Raw genomic sequence first — 15,620 nt, 5'->3', positions numbered from 1 at the left:
GATGTTTTTGAGGTCCTCCCTGATCCCATGGTACTGTCTCTCCTGCAGCCGCTTGGGTCTCCTGCAACTTGTACAATATCTGGCCCATGGTCTCCTGGGAATGGTATTATGCTCCCAGGATGTTGGAGAGTGCCTCGTGAGAGTGAGTTCTCTGGGCCTGTCCTCCCCCTTTCACACAGCAGTCCTCCCAGCTTCCCTGTTTTCCTGTGCCTCTGTCCCCTGAACCATGTGCCCACTGCCACTGACCCCAGGTCCCTGATCGTCCTGTGTTTTTGGGTTTCCCTGGTGTCCCTGTAGTGGTGGACACACTGCTGATTGACGTGTCCTGGGGTCAGTGCCATGGGCCTGCTGGTCGGGTGCTGTGCTGGTGTTTCCTGAGGGGGGAGGCTCTGTGGTGGTTTGGGACTGTGGCAGGGTAACTGACTATGGGCCAGGTTGGTTATCGTGATCCAGGCGTGCAGAGCTGCTGTCATCACTGTGGGCCACCTCTGGGGGGGACTGGATGTTGGTGGCAACTCCTCTCTGGTGACGTTGAGTAGGGGTCCTGTGGTTATGAAAATGCAGTGTTATTGTATCTGCGTGTGCAATCTTGTGCATGGGTTTGTTTCCCTGTATGGTTGGGATAGCCCTGGCAGCTTAGGCTTGTGTGTGTGGTGATTTTGTGGGCTAGGTGATTCTCTCTAATGGGCATGCTGTGGTGATGGGTGTCCATGCAGGTCTGAGATGGGCGTCCATGGATTGTTGTAACGTGCAGGGCATGGTTTTGGGATGGGTGGGTTGTGATAGTGGGGTATATGTGAGGTGGTGGAGTGATTGGGGTGAGGGTAGGGGTAGGAGTTTGTGATGGCATGCAGGTAGGGTGGGGGGTATAGTAGTAAAGATTTGACTTACCAGAGTCCAGTCCTCCTGCTACTCCTGATAGGGCCCTCAGGATGCATTATTGCCAAGACTTGCTCCTCCCATGTTGTTAGTTGTGGGGGAGGAGGTGGGGGTCCACCGCCAGTCCTGTGTACAGCTACATGGTGTCTTGCAACCATGGAATGCACCTTCTCCCATAGGTTGTTCCACCTCTTCCTGATGTCATCCCTTGTTCTTGGATGCTGTCCCACGGAGTTGACCCTGTCCACGATCCTCCGCCATAGCTCCATCTTCCTTGCAATGGACGTCTGCTGACCCTTAGCTCCTCCTCTGAAAACCTGGGGTGTCTTTGGGGTGCCATGGATGTGGTGTGAGTGATATGTGTGAGGATGTGTGGGGTGATGTGTGGGGTGATGTGGTGTGGTGTGTGCTGTGAGGTGCGTGAATCGTGTATGGGTGATGGTGTTCTGTGGCACAGATTGAGTGGGTGCTCCTGGCTTGTGTCTCTCTGTGTTGGCAATCTTTTTTTTCATTGAAAGGGTTGTGGGAAATGTGGGTGCATGTTTTATAGTGGTCTGAGTGTTGTTTGTGTATGTGTGTCAGGTGTGTGTAGTTTGAATTGTCCAATGTGGTGTAGTTTTGTAAGTGTGTGTGTATTTTGAGCGCGGCGGTGTGTACCGCCAATGGTTTACTGCAGATGAAAGACCACCGCAGTGATTCGTGGGTCCTGATACTATGGGCGTATTCCTGTTGGCATAACGGTGTGGGTTTTGGTACTGCCATTTTATCACTGACCTTTGGTCTGGCAGACTTGTGTGGGTGTCTGTATTGTGGCGGATTTCTCAGTGTGGGTCATAATACCCGTAGTGGAATACCGCCGCGGTCACGGTCTGTTGGTGGCCGTCAGCACGGCGGTAGGCGCATTTACCGCCATGGTTGTAATGAGGGCCATAGTATCAGACACCATCTGAAAAACTTTCACCTCCAGAAGTCCTTGTGTGCGTTGAATGTGTGTCAACCATCATGTTGATGCCATACAACACTTCTGTAAATAATAAAGTTTAAACAAGAATAGCTGCAAACACCTCACCTCCTTGATGCTGCTGCTGGGCCCTCAACTGCCCATCAGGCTTCGGGAGACCACCCCAAGGATGCAGGCCATTAGTGGGGTCAGGGTGTGCAACACATGCTTGCCTCGTTGGGAGATCTGGCCGAGATGGACTTGGTCCAGTGTTGGAGGCCTTCCCACCTCTTCCAGCAATTCAGGCTCTGCCACTTATTGACCTCCAGGGTCGCACATTCTTTGCGATGGCCTTGCAGATGTTGTGCTTTTGATGGCCATTGACCTGTATGGATGAGTAAAATTACAACAAAAGAGGTTTTGATTGATTTTGTTTGTCTGTAGTGGTGCGACACAATTTTGTTGCATCTCTCATATGCATTCCAAAACAAGTCAGTACAGATTAGTTTCAAAAGTTTACAAATTCCTAGGATATACTCATTTGCACTGATCTGTTGAGTACCCTCAGCACTTTCATTCTCCTCATGTTACCAATCCAAGCCACAAACAACATCTAGGCCAGTGCTGTGAAAGAGACCCACTCCTGATTAGTCTAAATCATTGTGCGCTACTAAGGCCAAGCAGCCTGTACATTATTTACACATAACCACATTTACAGCTTTTTTTGGCTTCATGCCTAATCTTCTAAGTGCCAGATATTTTGATTTGCACCACATACAGTGACTGAGGGCAGTATAGAAGTGCTGCCATGTTTCATTGAGAGCACAGTTTTGGGTGGTCTATGAAAAGAAGTGTGTAGTAATGAGACATACTTATATGGGGGAATGAGAGCCTGTGTAATTTAGACTTGTAGCACAGGAAATATCTTTCACCTTATGTGGTACCATAACGTTTAAAACATACAGATATTCTCATTTCGAAATATGGGCTGTAATTTCACTTGACATAACAGCATTATACAACTCCATAACTTTAAAGATTTGTCTTGCACTTTACATTTCACTCATCTTAATATGGGCTGTATGTCTTTCAGAGGTACAGTGTCTACTGGCCCCTGGAAATAAGGAGCCTGCAGTTTGTCCAATGAAACCTGGGATTCGGGTGACTTTTTTATTTCAATGTACAAACATTTCCAACATTGGCAAACAACATCCTGCACCTAGCTAAATCATTCAATTTGCTACACTCCAATCACAACACTTCACTAATGAACAAAAAGGGACAAATTAGCCTGTGTACAAAGGAGGAACAAATGGCTTTGACAACTATTTTCCACTCAAACATTCACCTGTTCCTCTGGGTTCTAACAGAACTGGCTGTATAGGGACAGGATCCCCTGGTAAGAAGCTCCAATTCCTCAGGGGAGAAGACAGGGGCCCTGTTACCTGCTTTGCCCGGCATCCTGGCTTTCAGAGGTTGGTAACAGCAGCAAAAGTGGAGGAGATGTTGATGGCTGCAGTGTTAGGAGGCAAATTAGCTTTTTTGATATGCTGCATACAAGTACACAGCGTAAGCAATCCAGGACAGATATGGACACAGTCATTGGCTTTCATGCATAACCATGACACAAGTTAGCCTATGGCTCTGTCCATCGTGGAGTGTTACACTTACTATGCTTTCAACTTGTGCCAATGGCCGTCAGAGACCCAATATCCTGACATCGTCAGACACCTGCCATTTTAGGATGTGAAGCTGTGTATTTTTAAATTGTTTGTGCGACACCAACACTTAAAATGGTGGCTAGTTTGTATTCCAATGTCAGATAAAAACAATGCTATTTTTGGCAAAATATGACACATTAACCCCTTCGCTGCCAGACCTTTTCCTCCTCAGGTACCAGGCCTTTTTTTGGCTATTTGGGACAGTTTGTGCTTAGGCCCTCATAACTTTTTGTCCACATAAGCTACCCACGCCAAATTTATGTCCTTCTTTTGAAACATCCTAGGGATTCAGCGGTACCCAGAGTTTGTGGGTTTCCCTGGAGGAGACTAAGAATTTAGCCAAAATACAGCAGAAAGTTAGTTTTCTTTTTTTAAATGTGAAGAAAAGGTCTGCAGAAGAAGGCTTGTGTTTTTTCCCCTGAAAATGGCATCAACAAGGGGTTTATGGTGCTAAAATCACCATCTCCCCAGCTTTCAGGAACAGGCCGACTTGAATCAGAAAACCTCATTTTTCAACACACTTTTGACATTTTACTGGGACACACCCCATTTTTACTCTTTTTTGTGCTTTTAGCCTTTTAGATTCCTCTCAGGAAGTCGGGCTGCGTTGTTCCAGCTCAGCTTGCGTTGATTCCATGGGCCACGCGTCAAAGTTCCAGTCGCAAAGCTGGCGCTGCATCAATCTCCACTTCGAGGAGCCAGGCTGCAGCATTCCGGTTCAGCGTGCGGTAATTTTCTCACCGCGATGCAGGCTGTGCGTCGTTCCTTGCAAGCTGTGCATCAAATTTGCGCCGCATAAGAAGTTCTTTTGCAGGGTGAAGTCTTTTTGGTCCTGAGACTTCAAGGAACAGGAGGCAAGCTCTAGCCAAGCCCTTAGAGAACACTTCTCAGTAGACCAGAGGACAGCAAGGCAGCAGGGCAAGAGCAGGGCAGCAGTCCTTTGCAGAAAAGTAGTCAGGTGAATCCTTTGGGAAGCCAGGCAGTTCCTCTTGGCAGGTTGCAGGTTCTGGTTCAGGGATTCTTCTCCAGTGGTATCTTGTCCAGAAGTGCCCGAGTTGGTATTATCAGAGACCCTGCTTAAATACCCAAATGTGCCTTTGAAGTGGGGGAGGCTTCAAAGAGTGACTTAGAAGTACACAAGGTTCCCTTTCAGTTCCATCCTGTCTGCCAGGGTCCCAGTAGGGGGTGTGGCAGTCCTTTGTGTGAGGGCAGATTACTGTCCTTTGACATGTGTCAGGCCCTCCACCCTCCCAGCCGAGGAAGACCCATTCAATATGCAGATGTGTGCAAGTGTGACTGAGCATCCTGTGTTTGGGGTTGTCTGAGTGAATGCACAAGGGAGCTGTCAACTAAACCTAGCCAGACGTGGATTGTAAGGCACAGAAGGATTTAAGTGTGGAGAAATGCTCACTTTCTAAAAGTGGCATTTCTAAAATAGTAATATTAGATCCAACTTCACCAGTCAGCAGGAGGTTGTATTACCATTCTGGCCAAACTAAAAATGACCTTGTTACTGCTTTCAGATCAGAATGTGCCTCTCAAACAGTATATGAGGGTAGCCCTAATATTAGCCTATGAAAGGAGCAGGCCTCACAGCAGTGTAAAAACAAACTTAGGAGTTTTACACTACCAGGACACATAAACTGCACAGGTGCATGTCCTGCCTTTTATCTACATAGCACCCTGCCCTATGGGTTACCCAGGGCCTACATTAGGGGTGACTTATATGTAGAAAAAGGGCCGTTTAAGGCTTGGCAAGTACTTTTAAATGCTAAGTCGAAGTAGCAGTGAAACTGCACACAAAGGCCTTGCAATGGCAGGCCTGAGGCATGGTTAAGTGGCTACCTATGTGGGTGGCACAATCAGTGCTGCAGGCCCACTAGTAGCATTTAATCTACAGGCCCTGGGCACATGTAGTGCACTTTACTGGGGTCTTACAAGTATATTAAATAAGCTAATTGGGTATAAACCAATGTCAACATGTTTTAAGGGAGAGATCATATGCACTTTAGCACTGGTTAGCAATGGTAAAGTGCATAGAGACCTAAAACCAGAAAAATCAGTGTCCAAAAAGTGGGGGGAAGCAGGCAAAAAGTTAGGGGTGACCACCCTAAGGCTGTCAGGTCTAACACCTGGGATGGGGTCCCCATCCTCAAGTGTCCCTCTGGTGTGGGTGGATGTGTTCCTGGGGCTTGAGGAGGGCACCTGTGGACCCATTCCATGGTGTTTACCCATGAAAATGGGTCCACAGGTCCCTTAACACCTGGTCTGACCCAGGTGTTAAAAAAGCAAGCTTTGCACCATTATGTAGCCCCTCCTCCCACCCGTGTGTCATTTTAGCACACGGGGATAAATATGGGGCTATGGGTTAGCACCCTTTTGTAGATGGGAACGCCTACCTCGCATCTCATTGGCACAAGGTAGTTTCACGCATCTAAAAAATGGTGCAAACTCCAATATTTTGAAGTCATCAAAATATAAATATGGAGTTAGTTTTGCGGAAAATTTGCTTCATAAAAAATGACGCAAATTCAGTGCAAATGGGGTATAAATATGCCCGGGTGTATCCTAACTGACCATGGTTGTTGGCACTGCTGAGGAACCCAACAACACCAGGGGAAGTCCACTTTAAATGAGGCCCATGGAAGAACATCAAGGCCAGTTGAGTGGGCTTTTGGACTCCTGAAGGCCATATTTTGGTTGTCTGGACAAGACCACTGGAGCCCTCCTCTTCTCGCCCAATAAGGTGTGCCAAATCACAGTTGCTTTTTGCATGCTGCACAACATCGACATGTGACAGAACATTCTAATCATCGCTGAGGATGGAGACTGTGAAGAGCCACCGGGTGAGGATGTTGAAATGCCCACTGAAGATGACAATGGTGAACAGGAAGGAATTGACATACGTGAAGATGTGATTGACCATTTCTTCACCTGAGTGTAAGTGTACCTTTGCATATTGTAACACTCAATGTCAGAATAACTTGTGACATATTGAACATATCAGTCTGTGACAGTGATTTAGTAGGACTGGTCAGTTCAGGAAAGTCCAAGGGAAAGATATTTGTAGGTCAAAGTTTCCCTACATTGACTACTGTGTGTATTGACAGATTATCTTTTCTTGTGCTAAGTATATGTGTCCTCCTAACGTACCATTTGAGTTACATTTCTTATGTGAAATAATTAATTTTCCCTTGTTATTCTGTTTTAGGATCCTTCACCATGTCATTGTCATTTGGGAATTTCAAAGTTGTGACATTTGCAGTGATATTTTGCTGTTGGAAAGTACAAAGGGAACATGGGTTGATCCTGGGACAGACACCCACTTTGGATGGACAAATCTTGTACAGAGATACGTTGCACTATGATTGAGTGGAAGGTCTTGAGATTGTATTAGACCTGGTTTCTGTTGGATGTTGCCAAGAAGGCAATATGTTCTGCTTAGCTTATTCTAGCCAAATGTATTAGTCAAACCATAGCATAGTGATCTCCCTTCATGTTAGCTAAATCTTCAATTTGTGTTCAGTGTATAAAGCTATTGATGTGTCTCCTCATAGTTGATAGAACGTTTTGTAGCACATCACTGAATGGTGGTTGGGACATTGCACTAGATACTGCCACAGTGCACTGAAATAGTCATGTGTCCTCAAAGTTTATTGCTGCCATGAAGTACACTATTCTTGTTATTGATGTAGGATTCCTATTGTGGGGGCAGGAAGTCTGGCTCCAGACAATGTCATGAATCAATTACAGTTTGCCTATTTAATTTGGTTTTATGACATATTCACTTTCTTCCACAGTGCCAAGGTTGTGGAGCATGGTTTGTGAAAGCCATCTTTGATTTTGTCAAAGACTTGTTACATACAAATATATGACACAAATACTTTGTGACTTCACGGTTTTTATCCAAGTGTTTTTATAATGGGAAACAGATAACCTAGTTGGTATCTATTATTTGTTTTCCAATCTTGTTGGTTGCCTGGTTTGAAAAATTGGTGTTCGTAAGACATAGGAAAGGAATTATCATACTACACCAGTCTTTGACTTTGTTTTATGTGCATTTATATGGAATAAATTACTGCAATAGTTTTGAAACCAGAATGAAAAGGAACAAGAATAATCGAAATCCATATTGTGGGATGAAGCTACATTGGGTGAACACAAATTGTTTGGAGTCCAATGTAAAAAATACAACTGTCCTCAAAAAAGGTAAATCTCTCTATGAAATAGTCCACACAGTGAATGGTAGAGACACACTGTAGGAAATTAGGTTTGGCATCTATTGTAGGTGGTGGTGGAGGTCTTGCCAGCCCCGTCTCTCCTGGTCCGGATGAATGTCCCCTCCTGGGGGTGGTCACAGGGGCAAGGACTGGGGTAGGTGGAACAGTTTCCTGTTGTGGCAGGACCTATCTGTATGTGGCTGAGGAATGTGTATTTTGTCCTAATGTTGAAGGACCAGAGACAGGGTAGATGGTACAGGAAAAGCCCTTTATATGTGATGATAAAGGTAAAATATTACCGCAGTAGTCAATGAGCACAAATTGGAGTTGTGATTCTGCATCTCAACAATGTGCTCCCTCTGCACCTGCTTTATGTCCTGTATCTCTGTTAGGACCTGGTCCATCACATCTTGGGTCTGTTGTAGTGCTACCAAGACTCGGTTAATGGTGGTCCGGGTGATGATAATGCCAGTGGCCTCACTTTGCTGGTCCACAGATTCCCTTCCATGAGCCATATCCCTAAAATCCCTCCCATGAGCCATATCCCTACTACCCTGTGCCTTTGCGGCAGTGTGGCCCATCCTACTGAGTCCTGGCACAATTGGAGGTGGTGGTTGCTCAACAGTAGCCAGGGTTGGGAGCACAAGAAGGGAGTTGTGTTCCTCCGGACATAGTAAGTGGAAGTATCCATAGGCTGAGTTATTGTAGCAGCTGGTGTAGGAGGTGTAGTTGTGGGCAGAGTGTGACTCACTGGGGCTGACTGCCCAGACAGACAAGATGGACCAGACAGCTCCTCATCTGGACTTGCAGGAGTGGTATCCTCACTGAAGGTTTGATCCTGGTCTGGAGTGGAGGTGTCTTCATTTGCAGAGGGTAGTCCACTGACCCTGGGTGTTGGACCTAATATGAATTACAAACAAAATGACATTAAGGGTCTGTATTGTACCTTAAATGTGTGTTCAGCTACTAATGAGCAACCTAAAAAATGCATTTCATGATTAATGGAATGTTTAGGCCTTTGTGTGATTTTTAGCCTTTTACTCATTGAGCCAAACTATGGTACAACTTATTGAACTTAATGCCATTGGTCATAATATGAACACTGCAAAGTAACTTGTCTATCAATACGACTTGTAATCAGCATGCCACAGAACATGATCAGAAACCTTTGAATCTACAAACTATGATTTATGCAAGCAAGTAGATCAATTTAATGTAGTGACAAGAAGGTGACAACATACTGGATCAACACAGCAGATGAAATTTTAATATATACCATGAAACGGTGAAAGACAACTACAAAGCTTTGACTTTTATGCATGTGGAAAGAAAAGGAGGTTGAGCTACATCACATTGCATTATCGTTTTGCTGAGACAAAAGCAGGGCATCATGGTAGTTGTAGTCATTTGTAAACACTATTGCCAATACTTGTGAAAAGTGATTAGCACATATCTATTTAAATTATTACAGTGAAAATGAACACACATTTACGATATGTACACACGTGTATAATGTGAATACATTAAGATACCACTTACAAGCACTATACCTTCATGTGCAGTGCATATGGATGGAGTTTCCCTAGTGTATGGCACCTGGGTACCAGTGCATGGGGGGTTCCAGGGGATCCTTATGGGCTGCAGCATTTCTTTTGCCACCCACAATGACCCCATACAAAGGCTTCTCCAGGACTGCCACTGCAGCCTGTGTGAAATAGTGCATGAACTTTTTAACAACCATTTTCACTGCACCAAGTCACTTATAATTCACCTAAATGTCAGACCTTCAGACCCTGAAGGATAGGTGCAGAGTACCTGTGTGTGAGGGCACCCCTGCACTAGCAGAGGTGCCCCCACATTGTCCAGGCCCATTATTCTGGACTTTGTTAGTGGGGGGGCGCCATTTTAAGTGTGCACTGTACATAGGTCAATACCTATGCACAGTTTCACAATGGTAACTCTGAATATGGCCATGTAAGGTGTCTAACAACTGGAAATTGTACCCCAATACTGATTCCAGTATTGCTTGCACAATTCCATGCCCTCTGGGGGCCCCACAGTGGACTCCCAGTACTGCCATACCAGCCTTCTGAGGTTTTCACTGCAGCCCCAGCTGATGCCACCTCACAGACAGACTTCTGCCCTCCTAGGGGTTGAGCAACTCAATCCCAGGAAGGCAGAATATTGCATTTTCTTTAGAAGAGGGGTGTTACACCCTCTCGAAATTGGAGTTACAGGCATGGGGGGTATCCTCCCAGAGCCTCTGGAAATGCTTTGAAGAGCAAGATGGTGCCCTCCTTGCATAATCCAGTCTAAACCAGTTCAGGGACCACCAGTCCCAACTCTAGCGTAACACTAGTAAAAGGAAAGGGGAGTGACCGCTCCCCTGTCCATCACCACCCCAGGAGTGGTGCCCGGAGTTCCTCCAGAGTGACCCTGGGTTTTGCCATTTTGGATTCCAAGTTGGTGGGGCACTCTGGGAGCATCAGAATGGCCAGTGCCAGCAGGTAATTTCAGAGACCCCTCCTGATAGGTGCTTACCTGGTTAGGTGACCAACCCCCCTCTCAGGGCTATTTAGGGTTTCTCCTCTGGGTGTTTCTTCAGATTCGGATTGCAAGACTCCAGCAGGAATCCTCTGCTTCATTTACTTCATCTTCTACCGATGGATCAATCGCTGACTGCTCCAGGAACTCTACAAAACTGCAACAAAGAAGCAAGGACGACTTCTGCAACATTGTATCTTCAGCACCTGCCAGCAACTGCAACCATTTCCAGGTCGTGCACCCTCCGAGGACTGCCTGTCTGCAGCCTGCACCAAAAGAACCAAAGGAATCTCACTTCAGCAGGCACCTCTCTGCTGCGACAACCGGTGGCTTGGACCCCCTCTCCAGACAACAGGCATGGATCCAGCAACATGGGCGGTGGATGTGAGAAAGTAGCCTCTTTCTAGCATGGTTACCCCTGCTTTTGGCCTGTTTGTGAGTGTGTGTCAGTGTGTTTTCACTGTGTCACTGGGATCCTCCTAGCCAGGACCCCAGTGCTCATTGTGAAAACCCTGTTTGTCAGTGTGTTTTGCTTGTCTCACTGGGATCCTGCTATTTGCAAGAATCCTTCATGCACAGCCTGGCCCAGGTCCCCAGCACTCTAACCTGCGACGCTCAACTCGCTGAGTTTTTTTCCGGCGGTGTGGGACCTTCTTTTGTAGTGCTGCAGCAACTGCAATTTGCACCTTCTTTGTCCCCGTGTCTTGGGACCTCTGTGGGTGCTGCCTGGTCATCTGTGGGTTCCCTCCAGTGTTGGGAGCCCCCTCTGCCTCCTCAGTCCAAGTTGAGACCAACAAGTTCCCCCTGGGTCCAGGCAGCGCCATTTTGGTGCAATCTGCGACATTGCTTGAACCAAGGCTTGTTGGATGAATCCAGGGCTGCAACTCGTCTGCATCCAACATCTCCACATGGGACATCCTTTGCATCATGCAGGAACCCGCAGCCATCTTCTTTGGTGCTCTTCTGCAGACTTCTTCCAACCGGAGAATCCTCTTTTGCACCATCTTCTAGGTTGGCAGGGGCTCCTGTACTTCCTGGAATCTTCTGCAACTTCTGGACTTGGTCTCCTCTCTTCACAGGTCTTCAGGTACAGGAATCCACCATTTGTTGTTTGCAGTCTTGCTTGGTTCTTGCAATAACTCAAATCACGACTTGTAGTGTTTCCTGAGGAAACTTGCAGTACTTTACTCCTACTTTCCTGGGCTTAGGCACCCAGTACTCCATGCTGCAATGCACAGCTTCCCGAGTGGTCACTGTGAGAATACTTTGTGCCGTGCTGCATGGGCCTCCACTTGCACCTTCTTTGTCCCCATGCTGTGGGACTCCAGTGTGCTCTGTCTGGTCTTCTGAGGGCTCTCTGAGTTGCTGAGAGCCCCCTCTGACTCCCCCTCCTGGGTAGAGGCCACGAGGTACCTCCTGGTCTTGGGCAGCGCGATTTTCCGCTAACCGCAAGCTTTGTGTGTGCCAGAGCTTGTTGGTGGAATCCAGTGACGCAAGCCAGACTGCATTCATCCATCCGGCATGGGACATCTTCTGCACCAACCAGGAACCCACATCTGTCTTCTTTGGTGCAATACTGACTTTGTCTTCTCACCGGTGGTTCTTCTTTTGCACCTTGATCTGGGTTAGCAGGGGCTCCTGTTCTCCCTGGACTGTTCAGTGCTTCTTGGACTTGGCCCCCTTCTTCCACAGGTCTTTAGGTCCAGGAATCAATTGTTGGTGTCTTGCAGTCTCTTCTATTTCTTGCATTATCTTCTATCACGTTTTCTAGTGTGTTTTAGGAAACTTGCTGTGTTCTATTTCTTACCTTTGGTGTTTTCTTACACTCCCAGTGCCCCTCTACACATTACACATGCCTAGGTGAGAAACCGACTTTCGCATTCCAATATTTTATTATATGGTTTGTGTTCCCCCTATGGCCATTGCAACTTATTATGATTTTCACTATTTCCTACTGTGTATGTACTTTTTCTGGTTACCATTGTATATATTGTGCAATTTTCTTACCTCCTAAAGGAGTATAGTCTCCAAAGTATTTTTGGCATTGTGTGACTAAAATAAAGTACCATTATTTTTGTAACACTGAGTATTGTCTTTCAGGTGTGTAAGTACGGTGTGACTACAGTGGTATTGCAAGAGCTTTGCATGTCTCCTAGTTCAGCCTTGGCTGCTCTGCCTACAGTTACCTCTAGGCAGCCTGGCTTCTAGACACTGACTACATTTCACTAATAAATGATAACTGGACTTGGTATAAGGTGTAAGTATCTTTAGTACCCACTACAAACCAGGCCAGTCTCCTACACAAGGCACTAGGCAAATGCAAGGGATGATTCATGGTGAACAACATACAATCTGACAATACATATTGTTTATTGTTAAACAGAGAGAAGCAACCAGGATGCTACTAATTTTGATAACACAAGATATTTTTGAAACTGAAGGTTTGATTGGTGTCTAGGACCATTCTGAACAGCTAGGTCAAGGACAATGACTCCATCTGTGATGAGTGAGACATATATAGCTGTAATTTAATAGTCTCCACTCCACCAGGGATTCCTGTCAAGCCTTCAGGATGTAGGATCTGCATGACCGTCTCTTCCCAAGGAAAACGTTGTAATGGGAACAGGGAGAACCACCACCAGTCATCTGGGTCTCCAGGTCACATTTGGAGGCCTGATAATGGACTCTCCCTCCGCAGGTCATTCCACCTCTTCCTAATTTCCTCCTATGTGTGCAGGTTTTTAGCTACAGCATTTACTCTGTTGACTATTCTGTCCCTCATTAGCCTTTTCTGACAAATGGTAGTATTTTTTACTTGTGCACCAAACAATTGTAGCTCTTCTCTAATCATTTCATCCAACATGACTGTCATTTCTTCTTCTGTAAAATGTGGGTTCCTGCTCCCTGCCATAGTGATAAAAAAATATATATCCTAGTGCCTCTAAAGTGATTTGAAGAATCATGAAAAAAACAAAAAAGTGAAGAATACAGAGGGAAATGGTAGGATCATCCTCAGATTGGTGGCAGCATGGAATAGCAAAGGATAATGGTCTGAAATGGATTATGTTTTATAGTGTGGTTTTCAGGTGTTCACAATTGTCCAATATACATTAGGTGTGGATTGCTAACATCCATCCAGTAGCCACAGCCAAATTTCAATGCTGAACGTGTCCCGCGACAGACTCCTGCTGTCATGGGACCTCCGCTGGTACGCCACCACCATGACTGTGCTATCTAAATATGATAGGCGGAGTGATACTCACCAGCAGTGGAGTCTGCCGCATCGGCTGCGGGACACAGCTAGGGCAACGGGGTGCACTCAGTGGACACAGACAGCAATTGAACAACCATAGATCTAAATACGGCAGTCAGAACACCGTCAGCTTGATGGAGTAATTGGGAGCACCACAGTGGGATGGCAGTATGACTGTCAAGATCTAAATCAGACCCTAAGTCGGAACATAGAAATCTTGACCCGTGAAGGTCAAAAGTATCTTGCTGGTAAGAGGACTTCCTGGGGCACAGCATTCAACATGTTTTCTGCTCTGAACGTTTCCCGTTCAAGTTCACCTGATCTGGTCTAATGCCTATCTGACATCAAGCATCTCTCCTCCATTACAGCCTGCTTGCCTTACCACACTGAAGGATTTTTACTTTCAGAAAAAAAAGAAAAAAGGTTACCCAAAGTAAAACCTTTGACTGGGCTGAACCTGGTTGGTGTTTCCTAATCATGCTCCATCACATTCAGCCTATAATCGTGCCCAGGCTGCAGTCTAAGATGTCCAGTTGACCCTCACTGGTGCTTAGTGCTTTTAGGTGCTGTTTTTACTTAAAACCTTTTTGTCCACTTGGTGTCATTTTGTTCATTAAATTATTCTCTGTTTTTATAAATTGGAGTGCGATTTTTTTTTTGCTGTATTTTTTTACTTTGTAACTGTTTTGGTACTTTTAAATACCTTGTCTGTTTTCTTGTGTTTCTTGAGTTAAGTTTGTCTGCCCTGTGTCATAGCTACTAGAGGCTGAGCTAAAGTTGCAGAAAACTTTAACAGGGCCTAACAAAATATTTGCCTTACTACTAGTGGTGGACTACATACAACCCCAATTAATAAAATACTTTCTCACAAGTATGATTTTAATGTATATTCTGTGTTTTAAAATGGTCTTATTATTTTTTTTTGCAGACAGTGAGGCAAGAGCTGGACTTACCCAAGTCGATATACCTCATGGAATGGAAAGAATCCCCTCTACTAGTATGGTTTGGCTTTGATTTTTGTTTTTTTATCTCCTTTAGTCTTCTTTAGTTGACCATGTTGGTACAGACACAGCGAATATACAGCCTAATATATGAAGATTTATTTTCCAGTAGCGCTGTTATAGACCCAGGGGACAGATCGGTATAACGCATTGTGAATAATAGGTTAGAACCCACTCATAAACGATGCCTAGAACATGTACAGTATAGCTTTACCTGCCAGGAGTACTAGAATGCACATGGGTTGTACATTAAATCTAGTGCAAAATGATGTTTATCTCACCTGATGTGCAAAACATTGAGGCAATCTTTGGGTGATCGTACTCCCCCTTGTATCCCATCACCACAGCTGTTGAGGCAGCTCAGAAAAACAGACTACACTTCACCAAACACATTAATTTGTTCCGACACCAGATACCTTACATTTCAAGCAGTGCTGTTTGCTTAAAATGTTTAAATCTGACTTTATTATATATATTCACAGAAAAAACAAAAGCTACAGGGACGTTATAGTTTGGTTCTGAATTTACTCACACAAAACCATAGAAATTCAGCAGTTATAGTCAGAGATCTTTCAAGTGACTAAAACTCGCGCTCTTGGGTAACTACAACTCACGCCCTCGCCATACACTGTTGTCTCATCAATAATTTAATTGCAAATGTTGGAGGGAGAATATGAAAGATGGCATAGAATATGTCATCAATGACATAACAAGTGGAGTAATTAGCTGTGCATGGCGAAGGCATGAGTTATAGTTACCTTAGAGTGCGAGTTTTAGTTACTTGAAAGAACTCTAACTGCTGAATTTCTATGTTTTTGTACGAGTTAATTCAGAACCTATCTATATAGTCCCTATAACCTTTGTTTTTTTTTAGTGAATTTCTATGGGTTTTTTTTAACATACAATAATTTTCATTGCTATACGTGAATCGAACTACCGCTGCGCACGACCTTAGGCCCTGCACGGCAGTGCTTGGCCACGGGCCATGTCTGCGACCATGCCCTGAAGCCAACCCCCTATAAGCACCCAAACTAGCACCGTGCACCGCCTTCTCCTGTGTGC

General features: G+C 45.3%; 1 long non-coding RNA gene across 1 annotated transcript in view; it reads left to right on the top strand.

Moving 5' to 3' along the window:
- The window catches only part of LOC138282400 (uncharacterized), a 174,442-nt gene that overhangs the window by 97,498 nt on the left and 61,324 nt on the right, over window positions 1-15,620 (top strand). Inside the window, exon 2 of the long non-coding RNA XR_011200947.1 lies at window positions 14,486-14,554. This is a non-coding gene — a long non-coding RNA (uncharacterized lncRNA). The remainder of the gene's footprint in view (window positions 1-14,485; window positions 14,555-15,620) is intronic.

Source organism: Pleurodeles waltl, chromosome 1_1 (genome assembly GCF_031143425.1).
Source record: "Pleurodeles waltl isolate 20211129_DDA chromosome 1_1, aPleWal1.hap1.20221129, whole genome shotgun sequence".
In the NCBI taxonomy this organism is placed as follows: domain Eukaryota; kingdom Metazoa; phylum Chordata; class Amphibia; order Caudata; family Salamandridae; genus Pleurodeles; species Pleurodeles waltl.
The sequence above is the reverse complement of the archived record's forward strand: the minus strand, read 5'-3'. Positions and strand labels throughout refer to the sequence as shown.